The sequence below is a fragment of the Mus pahari genome, chromosome 2 (assembly GCF_900095145.1).
Source record: "Mus pahari chromosome 2, PAHARI_EIJ_v1.1, whole genome shotgun sequence".
In the NCBI taxonomy this organism is placed as follows: Eukaryota; Metazoa; Chordata; class Mammalia; order Rodentia; family Muridae; genus Mus; species Mus pahari.
In genome coordinates this window covers 147,982,934-147,996,550 of record NC_034591.1, presented here as the reverse complement: position 1 = coordinate 147,996,550, position 13,617 = coordinate 147,982,934, and the positions used below count along the sequence as shown (strand labels likewise).

At 34.9% G+C, this 13,617-nt stretch overlaps 1 pseudogene; it reads left to right on the top strand.

Moving 5' to 3' along the window:
• The first annotated feature begins 688 nt into the window (after nt 1-688).
• LOC110316938 lies at nt 689-1,629 on the top strand (annotated as a pseudogene).
• Nucleotides 1,630-13,617: the final 11,988 nt, after the last annotated feature.

Genomic DNA, 13,617 nt, shown 5'->3' with positions numbered 1-13,617 from the left:
ATGTAGATACATTTTAGAAAAATTAAAAAAAATATTTGAATCTCAAAAAATACATACTTAAATGTGACATTGTGCAGATGTATATGTGCATATGAGGTAATGAAAAACTATTATTTTACTACTTAATATTGGAAGATTAAAAATCATCATGACATTGTTAACAGAGATAAGAATATGAGAGATAAGGACATCATATATAAGGCCTCTGAAATTTTCTGTACTTAAAAAGTCTTATACCTAAGAGAGTCTCAGAATTGTTTAAATTTTGTTATTTTTTTATATACATGATAATTTCTAAAAGTTTCCTCCACAGGAGAGAAAAGGTCATATGAAAATCCATAGATTGAAGCAAATACAGGTAGGTGATGAAACTCATGTTATTTTCCTTTGTGCAAAAGCATGTAAATTTACAATCTTTTCTTTAATCATTGGTTAGAAAATATGACAGGAGCTGTGTGTGAGCAAAGCACTTCTGCTCTGACTCTCCTGAGCTGAATGACAAGACACATTTTTGTGGAAAGAGCTTCAGACTCCATTATTGTAATATCTCCATGTTTGTTCCTGGGAGAGTTAAGCATAAAAATTTAATGAGAATGAACTCAGAAATCATCAAAAATCTTCAAAACTACATGTTAAAAATCACATTTCAAATGAATATATTTGTAAGTCTTTAGAACTAATAAATCAAATGGAGCATCCTTTGAAGAGAACATTTGATATCCCAGAACATACTTCTAACCATTTTAATCATTGAATTAATAATTGGACTTATAGGAAATGGATTCATGGCCTTGGTGCACTGCATAGATTGGGTTAAGAGAAAAAAATAATGTCATTGGTTAATCAAATCCTCACCACTTTGGCAACATCCAGAATTTGTCTGCTCTGGTTCATGCTAATAGGTCTACTGATTACCTTACTGTATGCAGATTTAGCTAGTACGAGAACGATGATGCAATTCACTAGTAATCTATGGACTATATCTAACCATATCAGCATCTGGCTGGTTACATGCCTTAGTGGCTTTTATTTTCTCAAGAGAGCCAATTTTCCTAACTCTACTTTTCTCTATCTAAAATAGCGAGTTAGAAAAGTAGTTTCAGTTACAATTCTGGTGTCTCCGTTCATCTTGTTAAATATTTTACTAGTTAACTTTGAAATTAACAAGTGTGTAAATCAATATCACCAAATAAACATACCACATGGCTTCATTTCTTATTACCAAATTGTCAAATTAAGGTGTTAAGCCTTCACATTATTTTCCTGTCTGTCCCCTTTATTTTGTCCCTGTCCATTTTTCTCCTGCTAATCTTCTCCCTGTGGACACATCGCAAGAAGATACAGCAGAATATTCAAGGATGCAGAAATGCCAACATAATAGCCCACTTCAAAGCCTTGCAAACAGTGATCGCCTTTCTCCTAATATAATCCATTTTTATCCTGTCACAGCTACAACTTTGGAAAAATTAATTAACAAAGAAAATGCCTTTTCTTTTATTTTGTCATATTGTATATATAGCTTTTCCTTCATTCCATTCATATGTCTTGATTCTGGGAGACAGGAAGCTGAGACAGGCCTCTCTCTGTGTGTGGTGGTGGCTGAAATGCATGTCAAATTATGTGGGATAAAATCTCTTGTGCTTTCATTTTCAATTCTTAAATATCCTTTGATTTTGACTGCATGAATTTGGTGTTTTATTTGCAACAACTACTAATTAAACAATTATTAATTTAGCAAGTTTTATACAAGGGTTGTTTTTTGTTGTTGTTGTATTTTTATTTGTTTATTTATTTATTTATTTATTTTTGTTTTGTTTATTGAGGTGGGATTTCTCTGTGTAGCCCTGGCTGTCCTGGAACTCACTCTGTAGACCAGGCTGGCCTGGAACTCAGAAATCTGCCTGCCTCTGCCTCCCAAGTGCTGGGACTAAAGGCGTGTGCCACTACTGTCCAGCATACAAGGTTATTTATTAATTCCACTAAAACATAAATATGCCAAACTTATATAAATTTTTTATCGAACATTAATCACGGAGATTTTGAGTTATGGCCTATATCATATGAGTTAATATCTATAAAACTATGATAGAAGCATATAATTGAAACCATATAATATACAATATGTAAATCAAACTTAGGAGAAAAATGTATGGTATAATATAGAATTATAAACCACTGGAAATACTAGTATTTTATTAAATACAGAGCTCAATTTGGAACTATTTTTGCCAATTCTTCAGAGACATGAGCCTACTGTTTTTGAGTTGTTGCATATTTGTTATTAGTTTCATTATCAACCATTCTAAAATACTTCCATAATTATAAAGATAATTTAATTTACATTTCTAAGTGCAAAGTATATTATTTTACTGAATGTATTATAATCTCCTGTTTTCCAAGGTTACTTGTTTCCATTATTTCTGATGTCCTTCAGAGCTACATTCCTTCCTCATCCAATACCAGATCAGGGTCCCTTCTCATGCCCCCTCCCTCCCACCCCCAGTCCACTTTATTTCACATGTCTCTTCTTCTTTCCCCACTTGTGATTGCTTTCTTCTCTCTCCCAAGTGGGACTAGGCATCCTCACTTGGGTCCTTCAGCTTGTTGACCCTTTTGAGTTCTGTGAACTGTATCTTGGGTATTCTTTTCTTTTCTTTCTTTTTTTTTTTGGGGGGGGGGGAGTAATATCAACTAATTGTTGAGTACACACCATAAATGTATTTTGAATCTGAGTTAGCTTACTCAGGATGATATTTTCTAGTTCCATCCACTTCTCTGCAAAACTCATGATGTCCTTGTCTTTAATAGCTGTGTAGTATCCCACTGTGTAAATGAACCACATTTTCTGTATTCATTCTTCTGTCCTGGGACATCTGAGTTGTTTCCAGCTTCTGGCTACCACAAATAAGGCCACTATGAACATAGTGGAACACATGCCCCTGTCATATGGTGGGACATTTTCTGGGTATATTCCCAAGAGTGGTATAGCTGAGTCTTCAGGTAGATCTATTTCCAATTTTCTGAGTAACCTCCTGATTGATTTCCAGAGTGGTTATGCCAGTTTGCAATAGGTTTTAATCTTAGCCATTCTGGTTGGTGTAAAGAGGAATCTCAGGGGCATTTTAATTGGCATTCCTATGCTCACTAAGGACTTTGAACATTTCTTTAGATACTTCTGACCCATTCAAGATCCCTCTGTTATGATTTCTCAGTTTAGTTCTATACCCCATTTTTTGATTGGGTTGTTCGTTTTTTTTTGGTGATTATCTTCCTTAATTCTTTATATATTTTAGATATTAGCCATCTATTGGATGTGGGTTTAGTGAAGATTTTTTTTTCCAATCTGTAGATTGCTGATTTGTCTTTCTATGCCCTTTGCCTTATAGAAGCTTTACAGTTTTAAGAGGCCCCATTTATCAATTCTTGTTCTTAGAGCATGAGCCATTGGAGTTCTGTTTAGGAAATTTCCCCCAGTGCCATTGAGTTCAAGGCTCTTTCCCACTATCACTTCTATTAGATTCAATGTGTCTGGTTTTATATTGAGGTCCTTGATCCACTTGGACTTGAACTTTGTACAAGGTGACAAATATGCCTCTATTTTCTTTCTTCCACATACAGACAACCAAGTAGACCAGCACCATTTATTGAAGATACTTTCTTTTTTCCCTTGTACATTTTTGGCATCTTTGTCAAAGATCAAATGACGAGAAATATGTGGGTCTTCATAAATTTCTGGTTCTTTAATTCTATATCATTGATCAACTTGTCTGTCTCTGTACCAATCCCATGCAGTTTTCATCACCATTGCTCTGTAGTAAAGATTAAGGTCAGGGATGGTGATTCCCCTAGCTGTTCTTTTATTGTTAAGAATTGTTTTCGCTATTCTGTGTTTTTTGCCTTTCCAGATTAACTTGAGAATTGTTCTTTCCATGTCTTTGGAGAATTGTGTTGGGATTTTGATGGGGATAGTATTGAATCTATAGATTGCCTTTGGTAGGATGGCCATTTTTACTATAATAATTCTGTCAATTCATGAGCATGGGAGATCTCTCCATTTTTGGGATTTTCTTTGATTTCTTTCTTGAGAGACTTGAACTTATTGTCATACAGGTCTTTCCCTTGTTTAGAGTTACCCCAAGATAATATATAATTTGTGACTATTGTGAAGGGAGTTACTTCCCTAATTTCTTTCTCAGCCTCTTTATCCTTTATATAAAGGAAGACTACTGATTTATTTGAGTTAATTTTATATCCAGCCACTTTGCTGAAGTTGTTTATCTGTTGAAGATGTTCTCTGGTAAATTTTTTGAACATCCTTGTCTTGTGCCTGATTTCAGTGGGATTGCTTCAAGTATGTTTCCATTTAATTTGATATTTGCTGTTGGTTTGTAGTAAATTACTTTTATTATGCTTATGTATGGGTCTTGAATTTCTAATCTTCCTGTACTTTTAAAATGAAGGTGTGTTGTATTTTGTCAGATTCTTTTTCTGCATCTAAGGAGATTATCATGTGATTGTTTTCTTTGAGTTTGTTTATATAGTGGATTATGTTCATGGATTTTTGTATATTAAGCCAACCTTGCATCCCTGGGATTAAGTCTACTTGACTGTGGTGAATGATAGTTTTGATGTGTTCTTAGATATGGTTTACAACAATTTGATTGAGTGTTTTTGCATTGATATTCATAAACAAGATTGGTCAGAAGTTCTCTTCTTTGGTTGGGTCCTTGTGTGGTTTAGGTGTCAGAGTAATTGTGGCTTCATAGAATGAGTTAGGTTGTGTTCCTTCTGTTTCTATCTTATAGAATAGTTTGAGGAAAATAGGTATCAGGTCTTCTTTGAAGGTCTAGTAGAATGCTACACTAAATCTATATGGCCCTGGGCTTTTGTTGGTTGGGAATTTATTAATAACTTCTATTTCATTTTGCAATGTGGGCCTGCTCTTGATTTAACTTTGGTATATGGCTTCTGTCTAGAAAACCATCCATTTCATCTAGATTTCCCAGTTATGTTGAGTATAGGCTTTTTTTGATGATTTTTTGAATTTCCTGTCTTTCTATTGTTATGTCTCCCTTTTTGTTTTTTATTTTATTAACTTGGATACTGCTTCTTGGCCCTTTATTTAGTTTGGCTAGGGGTTTATCTATATTGTTGATTCTTTTTAAAAAAGACAAACAAAAAACAGTTTTTGGTTTTGCTGACTCCTTGTATTGTTTTCTTTGTTTCTATTAAGTTGATTTCAGCTCTGAGTTTTCTATTTCCTGCCTTCTACTCCTCTTGGGTGAGTTTGCTTCTTTTTGTTCTAGAGCTTTCAGGTGTGCTGTTAAGATGTTAGTATAAGATCTCCCCAGTTTCTTTATCTGGATAGGAGTTGCCACCCTGTGTAAAACAGAACTCCAGGGAGCTTTCAGTCTGTTGGGTCTGGTGCCCTGTGTGGTGGATAGCTCTGGGGCTAATTATATTGGATAATTCAGTTCTCCTGTGAGTGGCTGTGAACAAGGAATGAGTCAGCACTCAGGTGATTTCCTATAATCCTGCTTCCCACCTTAGTTTGTAAAATAAAGGAGAACTGATGATTAGGCAGATAAAAGGGAAGATGAGAGAGAAAGAAGAAGGAGAAAATGGAAGAGGGAAGGACTCAGAGGAGAAGGAAGAAGTAGAAAAGCAGATCAGAAGCACATGGCCTGGAGAAACCACAAGTTCTAAGGTGTCTCATTGATGTGGAAGATGGTAGTGTAGCAGTAAATCTGCCCAATCTAGGCACACAGCAGGTATTCATATTAATTGTGTTGTGTTTTCATTGCTGGGGCATATTTCGGTGGAGATTTACTGCGACAGCCTTACATGCCTTCAAGCTTTGGTATCAACTGTTTTAAGTGCAACAGATCCTCTAGGATGGCTCAGTATATGATGCCTTCACAGGAACAGACCAGCTAGCGGTCAAACTGCTCTAAGTACAGTTTATCTTCAACTGCACTTAGTGCAGCAGATCCTCTAGGAAGGTGTCTTCACAGGAGCAGACCAGTTAGGAGTCTGCCCCAGCAGAATGGATCAGGCAGAAGGGGCAGAAGGAGAGTGGTATTCTGGGGTGGGGTGGGGGGGCAGGGATTTTGATGGGTGATGAGTCCAAGTCCACCCAGCTCCCAGCAGCAGCACTAGGACTTTGGGGATTGGGAGGATTCTTACCATCTGCTATGAATGCAGAGGATCCTCTAGGATCTCACTTATGAATATTGATGCAAAAATACTCAATAAAATCCTTGCAAACCAAAGTCAAGTGCACATCAAAAATGATCATTCACCACGATCCCACTAAAATTGGGAACAAGACAAGGATGACCACTCTCCCAATATTTATTCACTATAGTATTTGAAGTGCTAGCCAGAACAATAAGACAACAAGAAGATATCAAGGGGATACAAATTGGCAAAGAAGAAATAAAAGGTATCACTATTTACAGATGATATGATAGTATACCTAAGTGACCCCAAAAAACCTACAAGAGAACATCTCTACCAAGAAACAACTTCAGCAAACTGGCAAAATATAAAATTAACTCAAATAAATCAGTAGTGTTTCTTTATATAAAGGATAAACAGGCTGAGAAAGAAATTAGGGAAGCAACTCCCTTCACAATGGTCACAAATAATATAAAATATTTTTGGGTAACTCTAACCAAACAAGGGAAAGACCTGTGTGACAATAACTTCAATTCTCTCAAGGAAGAAATCAAAGAAAATCTCAGAAAATTGAGAGATTTCCCATGCTCATGAACTGGCAGAATATTATAGTAAAAATGGCTATCCTACAAAGGCAATCTATAGATTCAATACTATGCCCAACAAAATCCCAACACAATTCTCCAAAGGGAGAACTTATGGGATATGGAACAGTTGAAGGGTAGAAGAGGTGAATGAAATATGGAGTGTAAATAAACAAATGAATATTTTTTTAAAAAAACTGAAATGTTCAACATCCTTAGTCATCAGGGAAATGTGAATTAAAACAGTCTCGAGATTCTGCCATACAACTATCAAAATAGCTAAGATAAAAACACAGGTGACAACAGATGCTGGCTAGGATGTGAAGAAAGAGGCATAATCCTCCATTGGTGGTGAGATTGCAAACTTGTAAAACTAGTCTGAAAAATGATCTGTTGGTTCCTCAGAAAATTGGAAATAGCTCTATCTCAAGACCTAGCTGCACCATATACTTGTCATATACTCAAAAGGTATTCCAACTTAAAACAAAGACATGTGATCCACTACGTTCATAACAGCCTTATTTATAATAGCTAGGAGTTTTAAACAACTCAGATGTCCCTCAACAGAAGAATCGATACTGAAAATGTGGTACATTTACATAATGGAATAATATTCAGCTATTAAAAATAATGGCCATGAAATTCACAGGCAAATGGACGGATCTAGAAAATACCTTGAGTGATATAACCTAGACACAAAAGGACACACATGGTATGTATTCGTTGATAAATGGATATTAACCCCAAAGCTCAGAATTTACATGATCCAACTCACAGACCACATAGAGCTTAACAAGAAAAAAGATAAAAATGTAGATGGTTTAATTCTACTCAAAAGGGGTAACAAAATAATCATGGTAGTTGGAGGGAGGGATACATGGGAGGGAGAGAGGAGAGAAAGGGAAGAAAGAGGGACAGGATCAGGTATGAGAAGAAAGAGGAGAGAAATCCAGAGGGTCAGGAGAATGAATAGAAATATGTAGCAGTTGGTTGAAGGGAAAAGGGGATAGCCACTAAAGTGTCCCAGATGTGGGAAGCAATAGTTTCCCAGGACACAATGTGGTTGACATGAGCAAACTTGACGCAACAAAGGGGAGATAGAACTTCTAGAGACCACTTCTAGGAGATAGGTATAGCTCCCAGTTGAGGGATGGGGCTACCCACCAATCTCAAAATTTTTAACCAGAATTTTTCCTGTCCAAAGAAACTTAGGGACAAAAATGTGGCAGAGACTGAAGAACAGGCAATCCTGAGACCACCCTATCTAGGGAACCATCCCATCTACAGACACCAATTCAAAAGCATTGCTGATGCCAAGAAGCTCTTGCAGACAGGAGCCTAGTATAGCTGTCCTCTGAGAGATTCTGCCAGCACCTGAATATTAACAGATGCAGACACAGCCAACCATTGAACTGAGCCATGGACCCCAGTGAAATAGGTAGGGGAAGGACTGAAGGAGCTTAAGGGGATTGCAACCCTATAGGAAGAAAAACAATAACAACTAACTTGACCAACCACAGCTCCCAGGGACTAAACCACCACCCAAAAAGTATACATGGAGGTACCCATGGCTCCAGCTACATTTGTAGCAGAGGATGGCCTTATCTGGCATCGATAGGAGGGGAAGCCCTTGGTCCTGTGGAGGCTGGATCTCTCAGCTCATGTGGATGCTAGAGTGGTGAGACAGGATTGGATGGGTAGATGGGGGAGCACCATCATATAGACAAAGGGGAGGGAGGATCAGATGAAGAGGTTGTGGAGAGGAAACCAGGAAGTGGAACATTTGAAACATAAATAAATTAAATAACCAATAAAACAACAACAACAAAAAAAAACAAAACAAAAAAGTACAATTTTAGGTCAGTGTATATTTATTAAATATATTATATGTAATATAATACAATTATATTGTATACCTTTACATTTTTATTTACTTTATTTCAAATGTTATATCTCATATACAACTGTTACATGGAAAGTAAATAAATGAAAAATAGTTGAAATATGTGGAAAAATGCATAAGAGTATAAGCTGAGCTTGGTGACAACAGGCCTGTAGTCCCTGCTAGAGACAGAGGCACCCTGGAATTTCTATGAATAGCAAGAGGAAGAAAAAACTTCAGACGCCAGTGCATAAAAGGCTTTGCCACTCTTACGTGGTTCACTTTTGTGGATCATCTTGCATATCTCAGAGGAAATGGATTACCAGAGTTTCTCATATTTATAAATTTTCAGGTCTGATTTACATAGAAATGAATGTTATCTTTTTTAACTTACAAAAAATTTTTCTGAGTAAGTGATATTAAGTAGTTTAAAGTCTTTGTAGAACATATAAAATAAGCTTGTTAATATCTAGACACAAAATTGTATAAATGTAGATTCCTTGGATGCAAGATATGGGTATAACAAACATTGATTTTTATAGCAGTTCAATCTTTGTAAATATCTCAGAATAAGTAATCTATATATGGGATATATATTTACATATATTCCTTAATGTAGAACTTTATATTTTTAAATACCTTGACTTTTTTTAGGATTTTTTTTTCAACTAGCACAAGTTTGGATCATCTTGGAAGAAGAAATTTCAATTGAGAAAATACTTCTATCTAAGTTGGCAGTCATCATGTCTGTGTAATATTTTATTGTTTTATGTTTGATGTGGCTAGGTACAACTCACTTTTGGTAGTGCCACCTATGGGATTGTGGTTCAGGCTTGTATAATGGAGCAGACTGAGCTACCCATGCAAAGGAAGCTGGCAATCAGCATTTCTCCATGGCCTTTTCATCAGTGTCTGCTTCCAGATTATTGTCTTGATTGACTAACCTGACTTCCTTTCAAGATTGACTGTGTTATAAAATGAGATAGACACTTTCTTCCCAAACTTGTAATTTTGGTCATGTACAATTTTAGACTACTTTTCCACTATTTATTATATATATTTGTGTGTGTATATATTATACATTTACTTTTGTATATATTTTATTTAATGTGTTATGCCTCATATATACAACTTTCACATGGAAAATACATAAATGAAAAATAGTTGAAACTATGTGGAAAAAGACAAAAGTATAAACTGAGCTCAGTGGTTTTAGGCCTGTAGTTCCGCTACTCTGGAGGCTGAGGCAGGTGTATCAGGAGTTGATTACAGTACTGTGTATAAAATTTCTCCAAACATTAATTTAAAATTAAGTTAACATTAACTATTAAGTATAGGTAGGAAGGAGGCCACCCTACAGTTTCAATCACAGGTCAATTGGTTCACAAAAAGTATCAGCAAAATAATTCACCAGGTAAAGGTACTTGATTCCTACACTGAGGACCTGAGTTCCAACACTGGTTTCCAAAGAGTAGAAGAAAGGCAACTCCTGTAAGTTGCCATCTGAACTTTAAAAGCCCACCATGTAGACACATGCATACAAACACACACTCACAAAGACACACAGATACATACAACATACAATACACACAGACAAATACAAACACAGACACACACACAGGACACACACACAAACATACACACACACACACACACACACACACACTTAAAATTTTTTCTTGAGATATCCCAAAGAAAACAAGAAATAATTTGTAAGGAAAGAACCTACACATCTATTCTTATTTTCAGTTCATGGAGTCAATATATTTATTGAAATGAACTGTTGGGTTTGAGGAATACTTATGGAATCTTCTGAAGACTGACACTCATATAACACTTTAGTCTTTCCTTATTTGCCACATAATGAATAGGTTTTAAATTTTTACTAGTAACAATTTTACTAGGTGTTTCCTTGGTAAATTCAATTTACATAGAGGCTAGACATGACAAACCTTGCAAAAGAGTAAAGGATAGTGTGTGACTTTATTTGCATGCTAGCAAATTAGTATCCAGCTTGCATTTCAACATCAGTAACTAAAAATTATGGAAAATATGAAGCAAATATTGTATCCCTAGTTGAGGTTTCACATGGTTAGTGATAGAATTTGCATTTGTAATTTTTGTTAATATGTCCATATTATTGTAAACAATTGTTTTTATCAGAGAGAAAACAACAACAAGAAGAACAAAACAATGTCTATATTCTACCAGTTAATAAAATTCACACTAATAAGGCTGGCTCCCAATTCATTTCTTCGTAACATGGAAGACACAGGTGTTCATCTATTCCACATAGTCCATCCAGGTTGATAAAATAAAAAAGTGAAGACGGATATCTGTACTGCCTGTGATGGCAGCAGTCTCCATACATCTACACTGCTTCAAGTCTCAGCAAGTTTTATATTCTTAATATAACCAAATTATCCAATCTTGCATATTTCTCTTGAAATAAAAACACAAATGTCCTTCCTTTTCTTCTGTAGGGAATTCATTACTTTTATTTCCTAAAGGTGCCATGGTAACATTATTAGACAATTGAACTTAAATGGATCATACCTATTTACATAGGTAAATAACTATATTGGAAATGCGCCATGGAAGAATTAGACACATTTTCAACTTGTCAAATACAACTATTTATTTTAGGAAACTCTTCATAGTATTACATCCCTGCTTCATTTCCTGTTGTTCACTGTCTATGTGAGCAAACATCCCAGTAATTTAAGGATGCATGGCTCAGTGTCCTTAGATGTCATCACCATGGTCCACAGAAAGACTACAAAACATGGTCTCCTTTCTTTCCTGCCTGTGATCTACTTTGTGTTTCTTCATAGAAGGTTGAAACTCTGATGGAATGTCAAATTATATAGTCAACTTAGGTTGCCAGGATACTGGTACCATTTTATCTTCAAGCCATTCATTTGTCCTTATTTAGGAAAAGAGATGCTGCCATCATCCTATTTATTGGGTCTTTGACAGACAAAGCACTAGTGGAAGGGACATACCTCCTTGATCAATAAGACAAAAATCACCAAAACAAAACAAAATAAAGAATAGAATTCCACAAGATACTCATGGATTTCATTTGACATTTGCCCACCACTCCAATACACAAAGTGAAATTTCTCACTCACTTTAAAAAATTGTTTAGTTGGCGTGGAAATAATGGCTTCATTACGGCATTGTAACAAATAAATGTCATTGTGCACTGGTAATATTCATCTCTTTCCTTCATTCTTGTCCTTCATCCCCTTGAAACTCCTCTGCCAGTCTCCACCCTCACATAAATACCTCTTCTCTTTTCACCTCATGTATCCAGTTACATTCTCTTATTTATCTCACATACATACAAATTTAAATCTAGACAAAATCTATTCTTGAGAGAAAATACTTGGTGATTGACTTCCTAGATCTGGTTTATTTTGCTCAGTATACTCTCCAATTGTATCCATTTTCCTGAAATTTTGATAATTCTACTAATTTGTAACTGCTTAAAATGTGTATATTGTCACATTTTCCCATTTATGAACATTGAGGTTAGCAAACTTTTCTATAAATGTGGATATGAAAGTATATTTGTGGCATGTTGATTTATAGGCCTTCAGGTTTATACTGTATTGTGTTTTGGCAAGGTTGTACGTTTTCTGGGTTCAATGGAACATTCACTCTGGGGTTCCCTACTGGTTGAATCAGTTTATACAGTACTGATGGAAAGTAAAAACTCATACTTGTCTTCAGTTTCCAGCAGCATCTACACTCATTCGTTTTCTTGAAGACAGAAATACTAATGCACCCATTCACAAAGCAATTTTAATTTTCATTTCACTGATTCTGAGGATGTTGAGTAATTATTCAAGCATTTACTGACCATCTGTGTATAGCCCATTTGTCTTGTTGGTTGGATTATTTGATTGAGTAATTAGATTCATTTTATAGTTCTTAATGGGTTTTGGTAATCCCCTATCTGATACATAGTTGGTAGCTTTTTTTTTCCCTATTCTGAGTAAGGTCTTGCTGAAAATTGTTTTCTCTGAGATGCAGAGACTATTTAATTTCATGTAAACTCATTTGATAAATTTGGAATTATTTCATGTGCTATTGGAGTCTCTTAAAGGAAGACTTTTTGCCTTCCTCTAAGTGAATTATTTATTTTCCTTTAGCTGTTCCAAGGTATTTATGGTTTTGACCTTTTAAGTTGTGGCTAACTAATTTTATGTATCTTTATTTCACTACTCTTATCATTGTTACACACTAGAGTATAAGTTCATTTCTTGGTGTTTTTTTTTTCTTCTCTAATGATCTATATGTCTCTTTTTATATCAGTAAAATGCTATTTTTGTTAATGGGGTTCCATAGTATAATTTTAGGTTATGTTCTGCACTGTTTTCTGTTAATGATTGCTCTGATAACTTGGGTTATTTGTGTTTCCAGATGAATTTTAAAAATTACTCTTCTAGTTCTATTGAGAATTTAATTTTGGTTGTAAAGAGGATTGTATCACATCTATAACTTGCTTTAGACAATATAGAATTTTCACAATGTTATTTTATCTATCCATGAACATGGGAGACTTTTTAATCTTCTAGTGTCTCCTTCAATTACTGTCTTAAAGTATTCTATTGTAGAGTCCTTGTATATAATTGACTAGATTTATTTCTAAGTATATTATTTTCTTGAAATATTATTTTTATTTGTAATTCTTTCAGGACTTTTATCAGGGAGTTATGAAGAAATTTGTCAAATAGCTTTTCTGAATCTACTGAGACAATGTCATTTATACCTTAAAGCTTGTGTATTGTATCACATTTTTTATTTGGATATGTTGAGTTAAATCTATATTGTTAGCACAAAACTAATTTTTTCATGGTACACAATCTTCATATTATATGTATATGTGTGTATATAATATACATATACTAGACATATAAATATACATATTCATATACATCATATACATATACGTATATGTGT